This window comes from Callospermophilus lateralis, unplaced genomic scaffold (assembly GCF_048772815.1).
Source record: "Callospermophilus lateralis isolate mCalLat2 unplaced genomic scaffold, mCalLat2.hap1 Scaffold_43, whole genome shotgun sequence".
NCBI classification, from domain to species: Eukaryota; Metazoa; Chordata; class Mammalia; order Rodentia; family Sciuridae; genus Callospermophilus; species Callospermophilus lateralis.
This window is the reverse complement of record NW_027514380.1, coordinates 3845926-3866845: the sequence shown is the minus strand read 5'-3', so window position 1 is coordinate 3866845 and position 20920 is coordinate 3845926. Positions and strand designations below refer to the sequence as shown.

Below are 20920 nucleotides of genomic sequence, written 5' to 3'. Positions count from 1 at the left end.
TATAGTAAGACTCTTGATATATCAGGGTTTCTTATTCCTTATTAGTATGATGTTATCTTCCTTTTTTTCAAAAAGTGATAGTATGAATCAGAATTGGTATATAATGATGAATAAACATAGCATGTGAATTCTCATGGTGAACAAGAAACAGAATTTGACAGATATGTTAAATGTTGATAGGAAGGAGAGTTTACTGTGACCTTTCATCAGTTGGGGGAATTTTTATGCCAAGGTTATCATCATTTCTTATTTGGATTTTTATAATAGCCTTTTCATAGAGCTTTGCACAAGAATCTAGAAAAAATGTTGATGAGCAAGATGATTAAAGTTTCTAAAATTTTTAGTCTCACCATGGAGGTAAATGATCAAGTAGTTAACCTTGTTCACAAATTTTTGTCAGGAAATGTGTCTTGGCCTAAGGAGACCCTTTAAATGTGCTACTTCTCCACCATTAGACAAAGGATATCAGGAGAATCATGTAAACTGAGACTGAGGATGAGTAAGTTAGTCATAAAGAGAGGAGCATGTTGGCTTGAAGGAAGGCCCAAAGAGTTTAATATTTTTGAGAAATAGAAGTTTTGAAAAATATGTTCAATAAGTTCTGGAGTGCTTCAAGGAATTTATTAATGGTAAGGGAAAATAAAAGACTTGGGAGTTGAATGTCAAAATATTGTAGGAACAAAGCATAATATTGGTCACTTGAGACTTGCTCCTAATATATGTTGAAATTTAAGCAATACTGAAGAAAAATACTATATTCAAGAATGTTATAAGAAAGCCTCAAAGAATAAATGTGTATTTGTAAGCTGTATCTTTAATTGATCAGATGTTTTAATTAATGGTCGACCCTACATATAGTGTATGATATTTTGGAATTGGTCTGGAGCACCTGATCTATTAAATTTCTAGATAAGAAAAACTGTTAAGAAAAAATTTTGGTTTAACATGAGTTCAGTACTATATAAGGAGGGTATACATTGAAGTTTAATTTTCTGGACAAGATGAATTTGAAATTGTCTCCTTAAATTACTGTTTCACAAGTTTAAGTCAGTTTACTAAATGTTCTCAGTTGCATTTCCATGATTTTGATATCTCCCTTGATTACTTAATTTTTGGAATATCTTGCTCACTCCCCCAAAATAACTTGCTAATGCAAAGTGTTTTGCTTTCTATCAATTTGTTGCCCTTTATTCAAAATTTATTTGAGTTCCCTGGGCAGTAAATCTTGGGTTTACAGAGTATTTGCTGAACAGATATTGACCATGGTGTTAATGATAAGGCAGATATCATTGTTGTTGTTTCTCACATTGGAGCTTCTTGCCTAGGGTTGGGGAATTAAAATTATTTAGTATTTGGGTTTTCTTAGTTATTTTATGAGTTCCTTCAAGTTAGCATAAACTTTTTAAAGGTAATAGTACCCAGTTCTTTGTAAATAAGTTGACTGGATAGAGAATATAGTGGATAATAGCTGATAACCCTACAGTCAGAATATGCTACATCTTGCTGATTATTGTGATTTGTACTCCCTTTCTCAGAAAGGATTCCCAAGAAATAATGTAAAATCTTCGCTCCCTAGAGCCTCCTGTGCTTCTCCATGTTCTCAGCTTCTTCCAGGCAACAGAGGTTATGTCATCAAAGTTGGTAACTGTATCTTACAGCAATAAAAAGTGTGGAGATTTATTAAAATTTATTTCTGATGTTTCAGTATACCTAGTGTCTAATAAATTACCTTTACCAAAAGTTTGAATTTATATGAAAACTATATTGGAGCTCTGTTAAAGATATCATTCTGCCCACTTCCAGATGAAAGTGTCAATTCGGTAGGATCCCTATATTTAACTTCAAAGAAGTTGTAGCCACTTCTATAGCTCTTTTTAAATGACTTTAGATGTCATTTCATGTTTCTTTTCTTAGACAGTGTGTTATGGCCACTGAAGTTGGAAAAAAGCGATTTTTTTATGTCGGGTGCATCACAAGACTTAGTTTATTATGGATAGATGGTTCCCACTGTTCTTAGCTTTTTTTTTTCCTGAAGTACTCTTGAGTGTATACTTTTATGTTTGCATTTACATATAAACTAATATAGATAAATATTCCTGTGTTCCCACTGATTTATTTTGATCAAATTATTTACATGCCTGGATCATGTTTTCTTTTCGATAGTTTTTTTTTTTCCTTTCCCATATGATCAGGACTTCAAGATTACTATTGTGACTTTGTCAGTGCTCTAAATTTTTTTTGGCACAATCTGACATAAAAGTACAAAGTATTTTTATTATTTATTGCTTGTGAACCAATAAATTTATAATTATAGTCTTAGCTACTCCTTCTCCAATGTACTCTTTTCAATACTCTTTTTCAGCTACTGAAAGTATACCATTTTTTCACTTACTCCAAGTTAGCCATTTTTAATCACATTTGAGCTATTTATTAACTGCAGATTTTTTATATGTAGTTATTTATAATTCATCAAACATTTATTTTCCTTTTATAATTTCATTCAAATATTTGTATTTTTTAAAAAAGCCTTTCATTTTTTTTTCTGAAAATGTTTATTTTACTTTTAAGATAATTTTTTCCTACATACGGAATCCAAGTTTGACTTGAATTTCAACTTTCGGTTTTCCCTAGCACTTCAAAGGTATTCCATTATTTCCTCCCCTTCATTGTTTCTGATGAGAAATCAGAAGTAATTTGTATCATTTTTTCCCTTATATTTATGTATGTATGTATGTATGTATTTATTTTTAAGATTTTTTTTGTATTTTTTACATGACAATAGTGGAATGCATTACGATCATAATTTTCCATTCACAGCACAATTTTTTACAAAGCCTTTCATTTTTAAGAGCAGTTTTAGGTTCACAGAAAATTGAGAGGCTGTTATTTCATTTTTAAACCCTCAACAATGGGGAAATATATAGAAGTGAAAATTGAGTTCTGGCCTTCAAGGAATTCAGTCTATAGGAGGATATTTACACTAAGAAATGCATATATCATGGCAAAGTAAGAACATTACTCTTATTCAAGCACTATATACAGCTTTCAGTGGATCATAGAAAGGAGGACATCTCCATCTTTGGGGGGTAAATTAGGGAAGGTTTTATATGAAGTCACATTTAAGCTAAGCCATAAATAGTGACTAGGATTCTATTTGTGGAATCAGTAAAGCAAGAGTATTCCAAACATAAAGGAATAGAATGAATGAAATGGTGGAACTGGAACGTGAGAAGGCAAGGTATGTTTGAGGATTAACAGCCACCATAGTAAGACCTGAAAACAACTTTAGTCTCTTACCTGTGGATAATGGGTAAAATAAAAAATGGTGTATGCATACAATAAATAGAATAATATTGTAGAAAAGAAGGCAGTTGTGCTACATTGAACAACATGGATGGGCATGGAGGACATTATGTTAAATGAAATAAGCCATTCATCAAAGGACAAATACTATATGAGTTCATTTAGATGAATATCTTGAATAGAGTCATTGAAACAATAGAAGGTTGGCAAGGCCCGACAGGAGGAGGAAATGGAAAGATGCTGTCCAATGACTATAAACTGTGTTATGCAAATGAACTCTAGGTATCTCGTCTAGCATAGTACCTATAATGCTGTCTGTATACTTAACATGAGATCTCCCCTATTAAATTTTTTAAGTATTTTTTAAACAATCTCTCTCTCTCTCTCTCACACACACACACACACACACACGCAAACAACAACAACAACAATAACAACAACAACAAACCCAAAACACCAAACAACCCAAAATGAAACCAGAGAAATAAACACAAATTGACCAGAGAAAATATTTGTAAGTGGTGAGGTGGTGAATGTTTGTCCTATACCTCAATGAAGCTATTTCAAAACAAAGAATAAGGATCATAAACTAAAAATATTGGAAGTACTCTATAGACAGCAATCATTTAAATAGAAATTTAGATCTTTGTCAAAATAGGGAAAATTATTATTCTTTATATACTTTACATTATCAAAGATAATTTACATCATCAAGGATAATTTACATCATCAATGATTATTAAACTTTTGTAAAAATGTTTATAAAATTTTTAGCTAAACATAATAACACCCCAAAATATTCTTATTAAGGGACTACTATGAAATTATTAGAGGATAGATGAATGAGGATCATGGAGACATGAGGTTAAGAGATTAGTTATATGAAATGAGCACACTGTGCTGACTCCCCACATGTTTGCTTTTCCAAAAAGCCATCTGCCTGCAGCCCTGCCTGGCCTGAGTGGACAGGATATGTCACAACTTTCAACAAACTGAGGCAGGGAGGGAGGGTCTGGCAGTCAGTGTAGGTAATGAATAAGGAGGTTGAGAAGATGAGGGTTGGTTATCAAAGCAAAGACAATGGGTTGCTAACAGCTAACACCACTGGGATGGCACTTTACAGCATAAGGAGTTGCTGCTCCTTCCTACCCTTAGGCACATATATGGAGAAGAATGAGAAAGTAGTTCGTTCTGGGGTCTATAAAAGAGCAAGATGTACCCACTCCAGCTCTGGGTCCCCTTCTCTTCAGAGAAGAATCCTGCCTCTGTGTCTTTTAAAGTAAACATGCTTTCTACACTTGCCTTGGTGTTTCTCGGGTATTTAATCTTCAACACCAGTGGGACAAGGACCGATCCTGATCTACAAGACTGGTATCAAAATGTTTTAATGCATGTATATATTATGTAATGTTTAAATCAGGTTAAACCCATCAGTCCCCTTAAACATATATATTTATTCTGAAAACTTTCAAAATCCTGTCTTCTAGCTTTTTAAATGCATAGTAAGTTATTAAATCATCTGCAGTTTCTGTCCTGTGGAATAGCATACCAGAACCTCTTGCTTCAAAGTGTAACCTAAGTACCTGTTTTCTTGACCAGCCTTTTCTTGTTCTCCTTCCCCTGCCCCCAAACACTGTCTCTGGCCTGTGGTAACTACCAATTCATGCTTAACTTCTGTAAGGTCAACTTTTAGATTCCACACACGGGTGAGAAAATGTGGTATTTGTTTCTGTTCCCAGCTTAATTTACTTTACACAATAATTTCCAGTTCTATCCATGTTGTTGAAAATGACAGGACTTCATTTTTTACAGCTAAATAGTACTCCACTGTGTCTGTTCCACATTTTATTTATTTATTCACAGTTGATCAGTTGTTTTCGTATCTTGACTATTGTGAATACTGCTGCAATGTACATAGGAATGCAGCTGTCTTTTTTTCCAAACTATTTTTAGTTGTAGATGGGCACAATACCTTTATTTTGTTTATTTATTTATATATTTTTTAATGTAGTTCTTTGGATCGAACCAAGTGCCTCAGGCATGCTAGGCAAGTGCTCTACCTCTGAGCCACAACCCCAGCCCCAGCTGTTTCTTAGTGTACTGATTTCATAAAGATCTGTTTAAATGGGAATATAAAAAAAAAACTTTTAGAACACTTTGGAGATTACTTGAAGGATATGCTATGTCCTTATTTGGTGACTGTGTATTGTCATTTTTCCCACCTGTTAGGGAAATAATGAGCTATTTCAAAAGTATGAAATAACATGAAACTTCTCAGTACTTTGAAGTAAACATGGATATTACATCTCTATTCTTTTGAATAGTGGATTATTTAGGATTCTTTAGAGAAACAGAACCAACAGAATATATATGTGTGTGATTACAAAAATGGGATGTATTTCACTGGCTTACAGGATCAGAAGCTTAATAGTCCCACGATGGCCTTCTGCAGGCTGGAGACCCAGAGAAACCTGTAGCTCCTCAGTCCAGGCAGCTGGAGCTTCAGAAGAGGCATCAAAGATGCAGCTCCAGTTCAGTACCAAAGGACTGAAACTTCCTAGGGAGTCTTTGGTCAGAGTCTGCTTGGGAAAGTGAAGGAGCAGGAGTCTGAGTTTCTCTGGGAATCACACTAGCAATTGGAACATCTGCTCAAGAATAATAGCCTTTGCATCTGTTTGGCTTCCTCCTCCTCTTTTTTGTTCCATCCAGTCCCCAACCTATTAGAAGTTGCTGTCCACCTTAGGCTGAGTCTCCCCTTCAGCTTGACTCTGTCATGCCCATAATTCCCGGAAACAAACTCATGGACATGACAAGAAACTTCTTAATTTTAGGCATCTCTTATTCCTATCAAGATGACAATCTGGATTATCCACCAGAGTACATACCAAAAACAAAAAGAACGTTCATTCAGTAACAAGATAATCGCATTGCTATTACTGTTTATTATAGTGCTGTGTTTATCTTTTTGTCTAATATGTGAGATTATTTTTCTTGCATTGAATGAATCCATATTCGTTCACAGATTTGTCATTGTGTTGTGTGTGTGTGTGTGTGTGTGTGTGTGTGTGCATGTGTGTGTGTTTCATCCTTACTGTGCTTTTCATTCTGTTACTTCCAGGTTTATTAGAATTGTGTGGTAATATGGAGTAAATTAAACTACAAAAAAAAGACTTTTTCAAAGCTCTAGCTCTTTATGTCTCCTTTTATTTTTTTCTGTGATGTTAGCAGCCATGGAAAACCATTACCTAAATATATTTATTAATTATTACTAGCAAATGGTGTAGCCTAATTCAGTCATTCCTTCTTAATTTATTAACTGGAATATTTCAATAAGAGAAATGTCCTTCATTAACTGTTTTGTTGTGTAGAAGTAGTTCATGGAGAAAAGGATAATAACATATTTTACTCTTTTCAGTTTACTTAACCAGTTTTAAAAATGTTTTTCTAACATCCAGCAAAAGTTAACACTAGGTATATAGTCAATTTGAATGCATGGATTTAAGCATATGTGAAGTGTTTCAGTCTCTTATGGTCATTAACCTTGTATATGCTCAAATTATTTATTTTTCATCAGTGGAAGCGTATGAAAGTTGATTGCTAAATCGTTTTGTTTTATTTTCATGTTGATATTTTCCCTATTTTCTGGGATGTGGGCTCTGAAATACCACCAGTGAAGTTGGCAGACCAAAAAAGAAAAAAATAAGTGAATCTGATCAAGTCACTAGATATAGATATATCTACCATCTAAAGAAAATGGAGGAAATGAGGGAGTTGTTCAGTGGTATTTCATGATCAATTAAGAAAACCTGGAATGTGGGACAAAACAATCTTTTTTCCCCTAGGAATTTGATTTAAAGTAGTGAAAAAAATAATTATTTAGTCATTAAGGGACATACATAATAAAACAACAAAGATACTTTATAGCACCTCTGTCAGAACATCTTTAAAAGGAACTGGCTAATACCAGGGCCTGATAGGTGAAGAAAATGTAAAACCATACATTCTGCTATGGGGTATGTAAAATTTTGTGGCCATTTTGGATTCAATTTGACAGTTTTTTTTTTGATAAGAATTCTCTGTATAACTCAGTAATATATCCCTAGTTACTTGCCTTGTAATAATGAAATAGGTATTTTAAAACTTTATACATGGAAATTCATAGTGGCTTCATATACAATTTTCCCAATTAGAAACAGTCCATATGTTCATCAAAAGGGAATTACATACACTGGAATCATTGTCAGAGTAAAAAGGAATTAATACATGAAGCCATATATATGGATCTCAAAAGCAGAGTGCAAGAAACAGGCTCAAAAGGCAACATGCTATATGATTTGAAATTCTGGAAAAAAAATATTATAGGGACAGCAATCAGACTAGTAATTTCCAGAGGATAGTATGGGAAAGAGATTCACTATAAAGAAAGGGTCACAAGAAGTTTGGGAAATATTTTATAATATATATAATAATTGAAATATTTTATAGCCTGATTGTAGCCATGGTTAAATGAATGTGGGGGTTTGCACAATTCATAGAAATGTGCATTTTAGAAAGGGTGAATTTTATAGCAAGTAAAACCAATAAGTAACTGGAAAATATAATGGGAGATTTAATAGAGGAATGCCAGCTCATTGTAATATATAGCATTTATTTGGAGTTTGATTTCCTGTTGATTTGAGACAGCAAAGCGTATTAAACATTGACTTGATATTTGACATTAAGGAATTATTGTCTATTAATTAAGATATAGTTAATATAAAAATATTTTAGAAAATAAATCTGAAATTTTTACAGATGCAATGATATAATTACTAGAATTTGTTTCAGAGAAATCTTTCAGTGGAAGAGAAGGTAAACACAGAGAGATAAAACAAGATTGACCATACAGTTGGTAATTAATAAAGTCACGTGAATATTATATGAGAGATCATTAAGCTATTATCTCTTTTGAAATATGTTTGGAAAATTCTACAATAAAAATTAAAAAATTATAACTTAGTTTTACAAAAGAAAATGTTTAGTACCGGTATTCTGCAATGAGTAAATGTTATCACAGAAACTTAATGATAGTTTCATATTCTAAAGTTTATTAGTAAAATGTACCATATAATGCTACTCAAGTGAAGCTATGGAATCCTTGCAAAGACACTAAAGAGTAGATGCCAAACGTCATAATCACATTGGCATTGTAATTTTTTTTTGAGCTCAATAAAACCCACCTTCTTTGCAAGATTAACTGAAATTAATGATGAGATATGAAAGCATTGTTTCTCAGTATAATCCATTGCCTACATACTTCTGTGGGGCCTGGGAATTAATAGATGAAAATATAGGTCTGATTATATCTATATTTCTCTCTCTATATATATTCTTTCTTTCTGGAAATACTGGAAACATCACAAAATCTCTAATCAGGCAGTCTCCAGCCCCTTCCAGCATTGTTTCCAATCTCCTACTTCAAAATAATTTCCATTCTTAGTCTCCAGAAATTGAACAACTCTTTTTAGTCATGTCTCAGTTACTTTATAGATGGTTTTCTAAAATAAAAAAAACATTTTCACTACATGTGATTGAAGACCTTTGTCTGGCCTAGCTCAAGCTTTATGTCCTTTGTGAAGCCTTCCTGAGCTGCTTTCTCAACCTTAGTTCAACTTAATTGCAAGAGTGCTATTTTAGAATTTTAACAGAATATGTGCTTACTATTTGTTTACATGTCTGCCTTGTTTTAAACCAGAGGGAGTTACTTTTTGTTACAAAAAAGGCACATAATTTTTGTTTTTGCATCCTTTATTAATTATTATATATCTAGTTATAATAATATAGTCTACTTTAAAGATAGCAGTTCATACTTTGCTGATAACACTTAAGGATATTTAATAACATAAAAACAGAAGTTTGTTGCCATTAAGATAATTTTTTTTAAGTAAAAAAGACAATAAAGTGGAGATACACAGAAGTGGTTTTATCATTCAATATCTGCTATAAAAGGCTTTTAAATAGTTTTTAATTACATTTAGGTTTAACAATGCTGAAATAAGTATGTATATTATTTTAAAATTATCACTATTTCATTTATCAAATCATTGATATTATCATATGCTAATATTAAATATGTAAAAACAAGTAATAAAATTATTTGGGCTAATGTGATAAATAATAAGGGTAGGTGATATTGATTTAAATAATTTAACATTTTTACAGAAGTTGAGAAATTCATCCAAGTCTTATTTATTTAATTCCAGTTGTGTTGCTAGATACGACAACTGTGCTGGGAGAACTAGGATGGAAGACATATCCATTAAATGGGGTAAGTTTAAATGTCTTTTAAAAATTATCATCCTTGTTAAGGTCTCTTGTAAGAGTTGAAGGAACAGTAGACTTTTGGTTCTATTTAATATGAATTTTGGCTTATAACTTAAATCCTATAGAAAAGATTAAAATATCATTAAACTGGTGATTGAAGGGGGTGATTCTAAATTAATGATTTAGAAGTCTTGCTCCTAAATTACATCTTATCCTTTAGTACTGTGTTTTATACATTGTAACACTAGAATTCCCCCATGTTTTCTTCAGAAATAAATTTTCATGTGTAGTTTTAGACACTTTTCTGTATGTTACATTTGTTAATCTTGTGTTTGTGCATAAACAAGCTCCAGAGTATCACAAATTTGGTTTTGAATAGAAAATATGTCTACTAATGCAGTATATGTTTAAACTTGACAAGATGATGTACTGTGTTCTTAGCTGGAAATAGTTGATTTTGAAGGTTTATTGGGATGTTTGATTTACAAAATACAGTTTTTCATGTACTGACATTTTAGCTATGGTTGTAGTTGACTTTTCGTTTTGGCCTGTTTTGCATTTTCAAATTGCAGTGAATTTCTACATCTTTTGTTGATATTAGGCTAATATAAAAAAGTGGTTTGTGAAGTTTTTACTTGATATTTTTCTATTTAATTAAACTATTCAATAATAGGAACAAATGTTTCAGCTATGCTTGAGTTAATCTTTTTTCATAGAAACTGTATTTCCGCATTCATAATATTCTTTGTTCATAAGTTTTTCATTGCTTCTACCACTAAATCTGAAATTTAAATTTGAAAGGAAAAGTTGATATTTTTGGGGGGGATGTTTACATATTGCTGTTGAAATTTGACATTTTATTTCATTAAAATATATATTTTCAACTCATAAAGCTTAGCATTAACACTTTATCATCCTATTTCTTACAGATTTATGTTCTGTATTTTTTCAATTTTCATTTTATTTCAATAAAATGCTCATCAGTCCATTTCTGAGAACTATATCTGTAAAAGTAAAATTATGCTTTTGTCATCATACTCTTCCATGAAAATTAATAAGCTTCAGTTTTGGGTTAAATAAACTTTGAGTTAATAACATCAGTTAATTAAGTATTAAATGGACCATGTTTATCATTAAGTAATAAAAAAAATGAATGAACATTTCTTTTAGAATATCATTCCAAGGTGTGTGTATGCTTATATACATATAATCATAAGAGATATACATCTATCTATCATATAGATATTCACAATGTATAAATATATACATAGATGTAATTTCTACAGTGTACAAAATGACTTATAAACACTTCCAAACATTAAGTAGTGTAAAGCTCTTTTTTCCATTTTCTGAAACAAATGAGAAAAAGCAATTAGAGACTTTATTCTTGGCCTCATGTAGTCAAAGCCAGGTATCACATGAGGAACAGAAGATATGAATTTGTTCTAGTTAATCTATGTATGGCTTGATCAGGTTTCATTTTTGAGGAAACTGCTAATGCAGAGACTTGGAGAATCATAAATGAAGTTGCTGCTGTCAGTCTTGTGATGAATTTTCTCTGGATATTATGAAGTAGATTTGGGAGTTATGGAAGAGAGAGGGCAGGATTGTCAGGAAAGGAGCCACTTAGCTCATGGTTTTCTATTTTCCAGACACTGTCCTCAGCGTATTTTGTTTTCACAATGGCCTTTTGAAGTGTGTCCTATATTTATTTTCTTGTCAGAGAATCCTAGTCCTAAAAAAGAGTGAGGAATAGAAAACAGTAACAAATTTTGTAATACTAACAGCCAAATGGTGAATGGTGGAATATAAAACTAAGATATTTCTGACTCTAAACTTGTGTCTTTCTGGTGACTCTGCTAAGAGAGAGGCATGAAATCTTCATGAAAGACCTTTTACAAATGTGCAGCTTTTACCTAATTGATTCATATTTCTTTTCTTTGATACACTTACACAGACACAAACAAACACACACACACACACACACACACACACACACACAATATTTACAGTTGGGACACTACTTAACTATTACCAAGAGGAAAGAGAGAAAGAATAGGGGGATGAGAAGAGTAAAATAGAAAATGAATAGATAGAAAAGATAAATAGAATGAAGTAGGAAAGTATTTGATGGTTATGTTTTACTGGACATTTGCCACATGCTAGACTTCACCTCAAAACACTTTACTCAGATCAGTCCTGTACATCAAATATAATTCATCCTCATTGGTACATGTGGAAATTGAGGACTCAGGTGCATTAAATAACATTCACAAGGTCACAAAGCTAGGAGGTAGTTCAGCAAAAGTCCTAAGCCAAATATATCCTAATATTGACACTTATGGATGGTCATTTCACAGCTAGTTACTTTTTATTTCTTCTAAGATTCTAACAGGTAAAGATAAAGGTCCATGACCAACATATTTAGACTGTGGAGGGAAAAGTAACATGTGGATTCAAACTTTAAAAAGTAAATAACTAAGCCACGTTAAAATGTTATCATTAGTATGGGCTATAATACTTTTAGGTTATCTCCCAAATAATAACCTATATTTACTAATTGAGAGCAGTAGGACTATTTGAATATAAAAGCTCCTGGATATATTTCACAATATATGTGGATGAAACTATATAAATTTTAAGGTAAGATCAAGGGAATTCAAGGGGAAAAGTAAAATGGATAGAAAACAGTGTTAAAGAAAATGTACAATTTAAATTATCTTCTAATAAGGAGGATAGATTACTGGTAAGTATCAAACTTAATGCTATTTATAGGCTAAATGAATCAAATATATGAAATATGATATGTCAAGAGCTATGTAATGTTTTGAACAACTAATAATAAATAAAAAAAATAAAACTGCTGGTCCAAAAAGATGGACCCAGGCACAGATAACTAAAAAAAAAAAAGAACTAATAAGTAAGAAGGAAGAACTTTGAAAAAAGACTATTAAAAATTCCAAGAATGAAAATAATCTAGACATAATTGTAGCTTAAATGACTTATAAGATCTGTGGGAACCATTTATTACTATAAAACATTTAAACAATAATTTCTAGTCACTTATTAAAATTGAAATTATATTTATTTGGATTTATAAGACTCTTGAGTTCTTAGTTTTACTGAGTCAGCCTAATTTGAATGAACAATTTTAACTATTATCTTTTTCAGGCACTAATTTAGGTAGTTTAATGAATATGTCATGTGTGGAAAAGATGATTAGATAATATAAAAAAGTATATCTAATATTTCTATTAGTAGATAGTAAATCTTGTATTTCTATTATTTCTATCTAACATATTCTACTATTCCTGTGAATTATGTGTTTCTTTGTAATAACTTTTTTAAATTGAAAGCTTTCTTTCTATATAAGAAACAGAACTGAGATGAAATACTAAAATGTACTATATAAAATAAAATAAATTTAATCAGTAATTCCATAAGTCTTTATTTTTTTCCTCCATTTTTAAGTTAAAGAAGCCAGATGACCAGGAGTGCTATGCTGATAGTTATAGGAGTAGGCATTCACAGTATGCCTGTGAATAGAATTGCTATGATCATTGGAGTAGGGGGTGAGCTTCCCTATTTTGTGAACATGGAAAAGGGATGAATAGTCTTGAGTGAATGACTTCATATCTTACAAAAGTGGAAACAGAATATGTTAGTTTTCTGAAACATTTGCTTGTATCAACATATAATTTATAGTTTATTTTCTTTTAACCATTTTCAGAATTCAATTTAACAAACTTCTTTTTTATGCTCTATGTGCCATGCATCCTGTTAAATGTGCTTAAATAACAGATTTTTCTAGCCTCAGGCAGTCTTACATTATAGAAATTATACTGCACAATCAGAAGGCCAAAGAAAGTGTCTTCACATAGTTTTGTGTAATGTTTTGTGAAAGAATATTAAGGGAAGGAGTAATTCTGGTGAGAGAAAATTGGGTATGAGAAGTGTTCTATCAGCTTTTTTTTTTAATAAAATGTGAAGGAATCACATATGGTCTGGAAGAGAAAATAGAAGGCACTGTCTAGGCAAAGGAATGGCTCCAGAAAAAACATGGGATTGTTAAACGTACGTTCTTAATGTGTATTATTATCAATTCTTATATATTAGTTCTCATACAATTCTTAATGTGTGTTAAGCTTCAGGACTGTTGAGACTCATTTGTCTCCTTGTAGTAGGGGGTTGCATTGAGAAATACAGCTGTCATCACAGGCTAAGCCACAGTGCAAAAGACAGAATTTAAGTGTCTTAGTTGATCTAATAGTGTGTATTTCAATTCTAATAAGTAAATGTGAAAATAAAACCTTTCTCAATTTACTTAAAAATTACTGAAGTTTTCTTTTGCTTAACAGAATAATGCAGGCCCTTGGAAATGAAATAGGCTTTGGAAAATTGGAAAGATGCTTTAAATATAAATGACATGACCTTCCTCAAATTATGATATTTGAAGCTTGATTTTAACATAATAAAATATAAAAGTCAAAATATATGCCTGTATTTTATGTGGGTGAAAATACTTTTTTAATGCTGCTCAAAAATTTAAATTTGTGCACATTTTTCCATTGATTTCCCTAGTATTCTGTTAGCTACTTTGCAAGACCTTAATCTTATCATCTTATTGTATTACACTGACAGATAAGGAATGGAATAAATTCCTAGAATAAAGTTCTTAAAAATTTTGAATTATTCTAAACATTGGACAGAACACTGTGTTAAGGCTTAATGACCATCGATTCCCAAACTCTGATTGAAATGTTAACTCTCATCTCATATGGACTTCTTTCCTTTTGAAGTTTTTACTTTCTCAGTTTACTTTTAGCCACTAAATAATTTTATAAACAAAGGGAAAATACAATTATTATAATAGGACCCATAGTTAAATGTCGTAACTGAAACCCCCTACTATCCATTACAGCTTAGACCCCATTTATTATCACACAGCTGTGAGTCTGTCATATTGGAGCATCTTGGCCTAATATTAATTCTAACTAATGAGAAGTAACTGCTATGAACCAGAAGATTAGAAGTCTTCTCACAATACAAAAAGGAATTTCATGATTTAAAAATCCAATCTTGTTTCCTTTGAGCTTTGATAATTAAATTTACATTACTTGAAACTTAATAGTTATATATTTTTAGTTTGGTTCTATAATTCAAAAGACAGCTGGCTCTTTAATACATACTGTTTAGTAAGAGTAATTATACCTAAATAAAGCTTGATAATTATAATATATAGAAATTTCTTAAGAAGATTTTCCTAAGATATTTATTTAATCTGTAATTACAAATTACTGTGATTGATAGAAATAATTTTATTTTTAAATACTCCATGAATTCATCTTAAATAGTAATTTGTTTTTATGTTTATAGTAATATTTTAAGCAAGAAAATAAATATTTTCTTGTCTCTGATTTATTTTCACTCTTTTGATTACTAAGAGGTAGTTATCTTTTAAAAGTTAGTCTTTAATGTTCAATGTTTGGTGGTGGATCATATCTTTGTTATGTAGTTGTCCTGGTATTAGATATAATTGTCCAACATTAAAAATCAAATTTGCATTTCAATATTAGATGATTTCAACTTTAACAAAAACTTAAGAAAAATTTAATGTTAAGATAAAAAAGTATTTTGGATGTTAGTTTGCATTTTATTTTAATGATGAAAATTAGAGATTGATAAAACTCTGTTTTTTCATATGTCAAATGTTGGTTTTAAATTCATTATATGTATTTTTTGTGTTTGTGTCTTTGATAATATTTAGGGCTTGGATAATGAAGCATCATGCAAATTATATGATCTTATCTGTTAGACATAGTCAGTTGATATTAGAGGATTTATCCTGAAATTCTTAGTGTATTAGAGTCCTCTAGAGGAACATAAAAAAAGGAGATGTTTTGGGGGTAGAGGATGTGGAGAGACTTCACTGACCCAAGCAGGATTGAGGCTTGCTATAGGACCTGGTTTATGTGATTATGATGGCTATATCTCCAAATGTGTTGTCTGCAAGTTGGAAAACAACAAAGCCAGTCATGTAACTCAGTCTTAGTCCAAAGGCTCAAGAACCAGAGAAGACAAGGGTTTCTCTCCAAGTTCAAGGACTGGGTATAAAGCTTACGAAAAAAGGTGTACTGATGAAATCAAGTCCAAAGGCCCAAGAACCATAAGTTCCTGTGTGTGAGGGCAGAGAAGATGGATGTCCTAGCTCAAGATATAAGAAGAAATTATAATTTCCTCTGCCTTTTTTGTTCAGTGGGTTCCATATTTGTGAGGAAGTACCTGCTTTGCTTGTTCTGTTGATTCAAATGCTAACCTCTTCAAGAAAAATCATCAGGGACACACCCAGAAATGTTTTACCAGCTGTATAGGTATCTCTGACTCTACTCAAGCTGACATAAAATTAATCATCTCAGGAAAATAGGAACACATGGTATTTATGTCTACATATTTGCTACAAGTGAACCTAGTAACTAAGGAATTCTATGATTAAAAAGCATACATTATCATTAACCTGTGTAAAAGCATACTTTTTTTTCACGAATAAGAGCATCATTTCCTAATATCATTGTTTATGAAATTTCAAACACTGAATATATTAGAGAATGTAGTATCTAGTAATAATTTTAATTTGATATTATAGTTTCTACATTTCATATAAGAATGAATTTATCATGGTATAAGACTTCAGTATTGCATCTTGATTTATTGATAATTCATTGAAATGTTTTCAAACTACCATATGTTTGAATTCTGAAAATATGAACTTTAGTGATAATTTATATTGTCAAAGTGAACTGTTACTATTTTCAAAACTGATATATCTAAATGGTTTTCCACCAAGAAACTTCACAGCTTATGTGGTAATGTTCTAAGTGTTCATCATGTTGATTTTAATTATGTTGTTTCATATTTGAAAAAAATGCATTAGGTTTCATGAATAAATTTCAGTGTTAGCATCTCAAAGCTATATAATTTCTAATCTCCATCCATACAAAGGGCAAGGTATGATAATAGTATTCATTTTATTAGATTATTGTGATGATCAGCTAATTTAATATATGTAAAGAACTTTAACAGTATATTGTTCATAATCAACATTAACATTATTACTACTACTATTACTACTACTATTGTTATTGCAAGAACCCTAAATATTTTGAAATGAAGATTTCTGTATAGACTTTTTTACTTTCTTACTTTATACTGAATCACAATTTCATAATGTATTGCATATTTTTTTCTTCTAGAGCCACAAAATATTACTTTTTGCAGCTTTTTATTAAATAAGTACTTTTATATTTTCATTTTATCTAAACATATATAAAATATAAATATTAGCTCATTAATATAGTCACTCATGGCACCCAGATCATAGGAAAACCATTGTGCTGAGTAGTAGAGGTGGTGGTTGGGTGGGGTTGTGATCATTATAAAGTTACTGCCTTAACGGTAGTCATGGTCTTTATCTGAGAAGTGCATTCAGCTCATTATGTATAACATATTTTGATGATATATGGCGAATTTAACCTCACACCCAAGGATTGCCAAAGCAAATACTGAGTACAAATACAGACTCACTAACTTTAGTTATGAGATGCTAGTATGATAAAAGCCCCATAAAAGTTGTTGAATTGGAATTACCCAAGAGATAAGTCTGGAGGACAGTTTATTCAGTTTAAAGTATTACTTGAAAGCAACTCAATAGGAAAAGAATAAACCTGGGATTCCCACTGGGAAGGGACTAAGGAACTACATGCAATTCTCACATTTTGTTGTTGTTGTTTTTGTTTGATGACTTTCATATATTTTGAAAGAGCAACCTGTAAATAAACAATCTGTGCTGGATGACTGCTGAGCCTTTTGATGAGGGTCAAGTGGAGTATCCAAGCATTCTCTTCTATTTATTCTGATTGAAGGAACATGATCTGAAAGCCACCTTTGCTTATTGGGATTGCTCCTTTCGAGGGCTTGTCCCTATTTGAGACACATACCAGCATTGGTGAGCTCAGAATTGCCTGGAGACCTCCTGTGGCACCTGTGGGCAAGAGAAAAGGGAAATTGGGCTATGAAAGATAGGGAAGTTTTTGAGGTTACATTTTCCTCTGCTCTTCCTTTAAGTAGCTCCAGATTTCTGAGTGTCTTTGTTTTCTTTCTTTCTGAAGAACTTCATCAACATTTTTTGTAAAGTGTGTCTAGTAACAAATCCTTTCAATTTTTTTGTCAGAAAATCTTTTTCTTTTTTATTTTTGATGGACATTTTGTAGGGTACATATTTTCAGATTTATTAGTTTTCAAATCTTTGTTTTATTGCTGAACATTACATATTTTACTCTATACTATTCTTGCATGATTTCTGGACAGTCAGATGTAATTTTATCTTTGCTGCTCTATAAGTAAGGTTTTCAGTTTCACTGGCTTTTTCCAAGATATTTTTTTTATCTTTGGTTTTTTTGAAGTTTCATTATTATGTGCCTAGGTGTAAGGGGTTTTGTTTTGTTTTCTGACATCTATCTTTCTCAGTGTTTTCTGAGCTTTCCGGATTTTTTGAAAAAAAAAAAAGGTAGAAGAGAGAGAGAATTTTTTGATATTTATTTTTCAGTGGACACAACATCTTTATTTTATTTTTATGTGGTGCTGAGGATCTAACCCAGCACCCCACGCATGCCAGGCAAGCACATTACCGCTTGAGCCACATCCCCAGCCCAAATTTCATTCTTATTTATTTATTTATTTATTTAGAGAGAGAGAGAGAGAGAGAGAGAGAGAGAAGAGAGAATTTTAAAATATTTGTCAGTTTTTGGTGGGCACAACATCTTTATTTTTATTTTAAGTGGTGCTGAGGATCGAACCCAGCATCCGCGCATACCAGGTGAGTGCATTACTGCTTGAGCCACATCCCCAGTCTAAATCTCATTCTTTACAGATGAATCTAACTCCCATGTGTGTGTGTACAAAATCATATTTTATTTGTCCATTCATCTGATGATAGACACCTAGGCTGATCCTATAACTTGGCTATTTGTTGTGCTGTGATGAATATGGGTATGCATGTATCTTAACATTAGTCTTTAGTATGCCAACTTTAATTATTTTGGTATTTACCAAGGATTTGGCATAATTGGATCATAGAGTAGAATTATTTTTAGTATTTTGAAAAACCTTCATACTGATTTCCATGTAGTTGTACTAATTTACATTTTCACCAAGGGTATGTAAAAGTTCCTATTCCCCTGCCTCCTTGTCAGCATTTATTATTATTTGTATTCTTGATGATTGCCATTCTTATGGGAGTGAGGTGGAATCTCAGTGTAGTTTTGATTTGCATTTCCCTGATGGCTAAAGATGTTGAACATTTTCATGAAAATGTTGGACATTTTTACTTATTCTTTAGTAACTTCTAAACTGCTTACAAGCTGAATTGAGAAAAAAATATTGTATTTTTGACACTCAAAATCATTATGTATTGGCTAAAATATTTGCTTAAAAGTTTCATGAATTGTAACTTCACTTAATTTTTGCTGACCTTTTTTATTTCAACGCACTAATTCTTTTCACTTTCTCTGCACTTCAATCTCTATTGGTAGTGGTAAACTTGATTTTCAAGTTTGTTGAATTTAAAAAATAAATCACTGTTAGAACTTTGTATGCAGGAATTATTGTCATTATTCCTAATTAAAAAAATACAGAAAGGCTTTGGAGTTTTTCTGTGGCGCACAATCTAAGCAGTAGAACATGACACACTCAGGAGCTCTTAGAAATTTAGTTCCTGACTTTACAGGAAGAACCATGTAAATTTCTGCCCTAGAATATTTAAGTTATTAATGTGGTGTTAGTCAAAAATAAGAACTGCACTGAGGTATTTTTTCATATTTAGTATTTTTTGTTTAAGCTTTGTAAATTTATGTAGTGTAAATATTTTTAGCACTATGTTATAGATGAAAAAAACTGACCCTGAGACAATTTTCAAAACCTGCCCAAGTTTGTAATAATAGTAATTAAAACCAGGGTTACCTCAATCCCAAATCTAGAACTCTTATCTATTATAAGATACCTATAACTATGGGTTGATAATTGACATTGATGCTGTGCAGGGTATAAAAAAACCTGTAAAACTGATCTAGCAAAGACTGAAAATAGTTTCAGTGTTGTTTGAAACAGATTTTGTTTGATGATGCACGGTTATAGAAAAGTACTGAAAGGTTAATTCATCTTTGAAAGCATCTTAAAGCTAAGGATGGTTAATTACTATACATATTTGTTTAGTGAGTTGAATAAGGATATTTGTTGCATGTTTGCATTGAAAAACTAAAAAAAAATTTCATAGGTGTGTCATTTTTAGTTTTATCTCTTTGTGTTTATATATTGCAACTATGACTTTATTACACACCTATTATTGCTATAATTTATAATTTAGTATAAAATATAGACAAATATAGTAAAAAACATACCATCCAGTAATAAGTACACTAGAGATATAAAAGTGTCTGTCACTCTCAAACCATCTTCTAAGTAAGTTATCTAATCAAAATACTTGCTAAGGAATATCAGTACCAGTTGGTGCTATAATGCCCTAGTGCATCAATCACATCTTATTTGAACAAAGATGGATACCTCAGATAAAGGCATCTCAACCACTGAGCTGCCTGTCACCTCTCACATGTGGATTTTCATAAATGGCTAACCTAATTAGATTCATTTTGTTAGCAATTCAAGATTCCTATGTTAAGCACCCAAGGAAAATCGAAAACAGAGTCTTCTGCTGTAAAGATGTACAGAAAGATACATGTGGAAGGGTTAGAGTAGAGGGACTTTGATAAACTAGTCATGCAAATGACAGTTCTGGAACAGAAAAGAGCAACAGTGAAAGGGCAGCCATCAGTAGTAAGACCAAAGTAAAGGTAGAAGAAAAGCCATGAGAAAAAGAAACACTGGGGTAGTCAGTAACTCTTGAGCTAATTATGTTGCTGCTGAATCTCCAAGTCCAGTTCTTTCTCTGATTTGCTCCTTACAAAATGTATACTTGCATTGAATCATCACTTTATAATGTGTAAGTATGTACAATACAAGCATTACATGTCAGTTTTTTAAAAAAGTGAGTTCTTGGGCTGAGGCTTTAGCTCAGTGGCAGAGGGCTTGCCTAGGATGTGTGAGGCACTGGGTTCCATCAGCAGCACCTCATAAAAATAAATAAAGGTGTTCTGTCCATCTACAACGACAATTGTTTTTAAAAAAGTGAATTCCCTTAATTTAGAAGGCCAGATTGTAAATGCAGATTGTAATACTTCCAGTGGTAGTAGTAATAAATAATAAT

At 31.7% G+C, this 20920-nt stretch overlaps 1 pseudogene; it reads left to right on the top strand.

Annotated features, from left to right (window-relative positions):
• The first annotated feature begins 351 nt into the window (after positions 1-351).
• The window catches only part of LOC143389056 (ephrin type-A receptor 6-like), an 80894-nt pseudogene continuing 60325 nt past the window's right edge, over positions 352-20920 (top strand).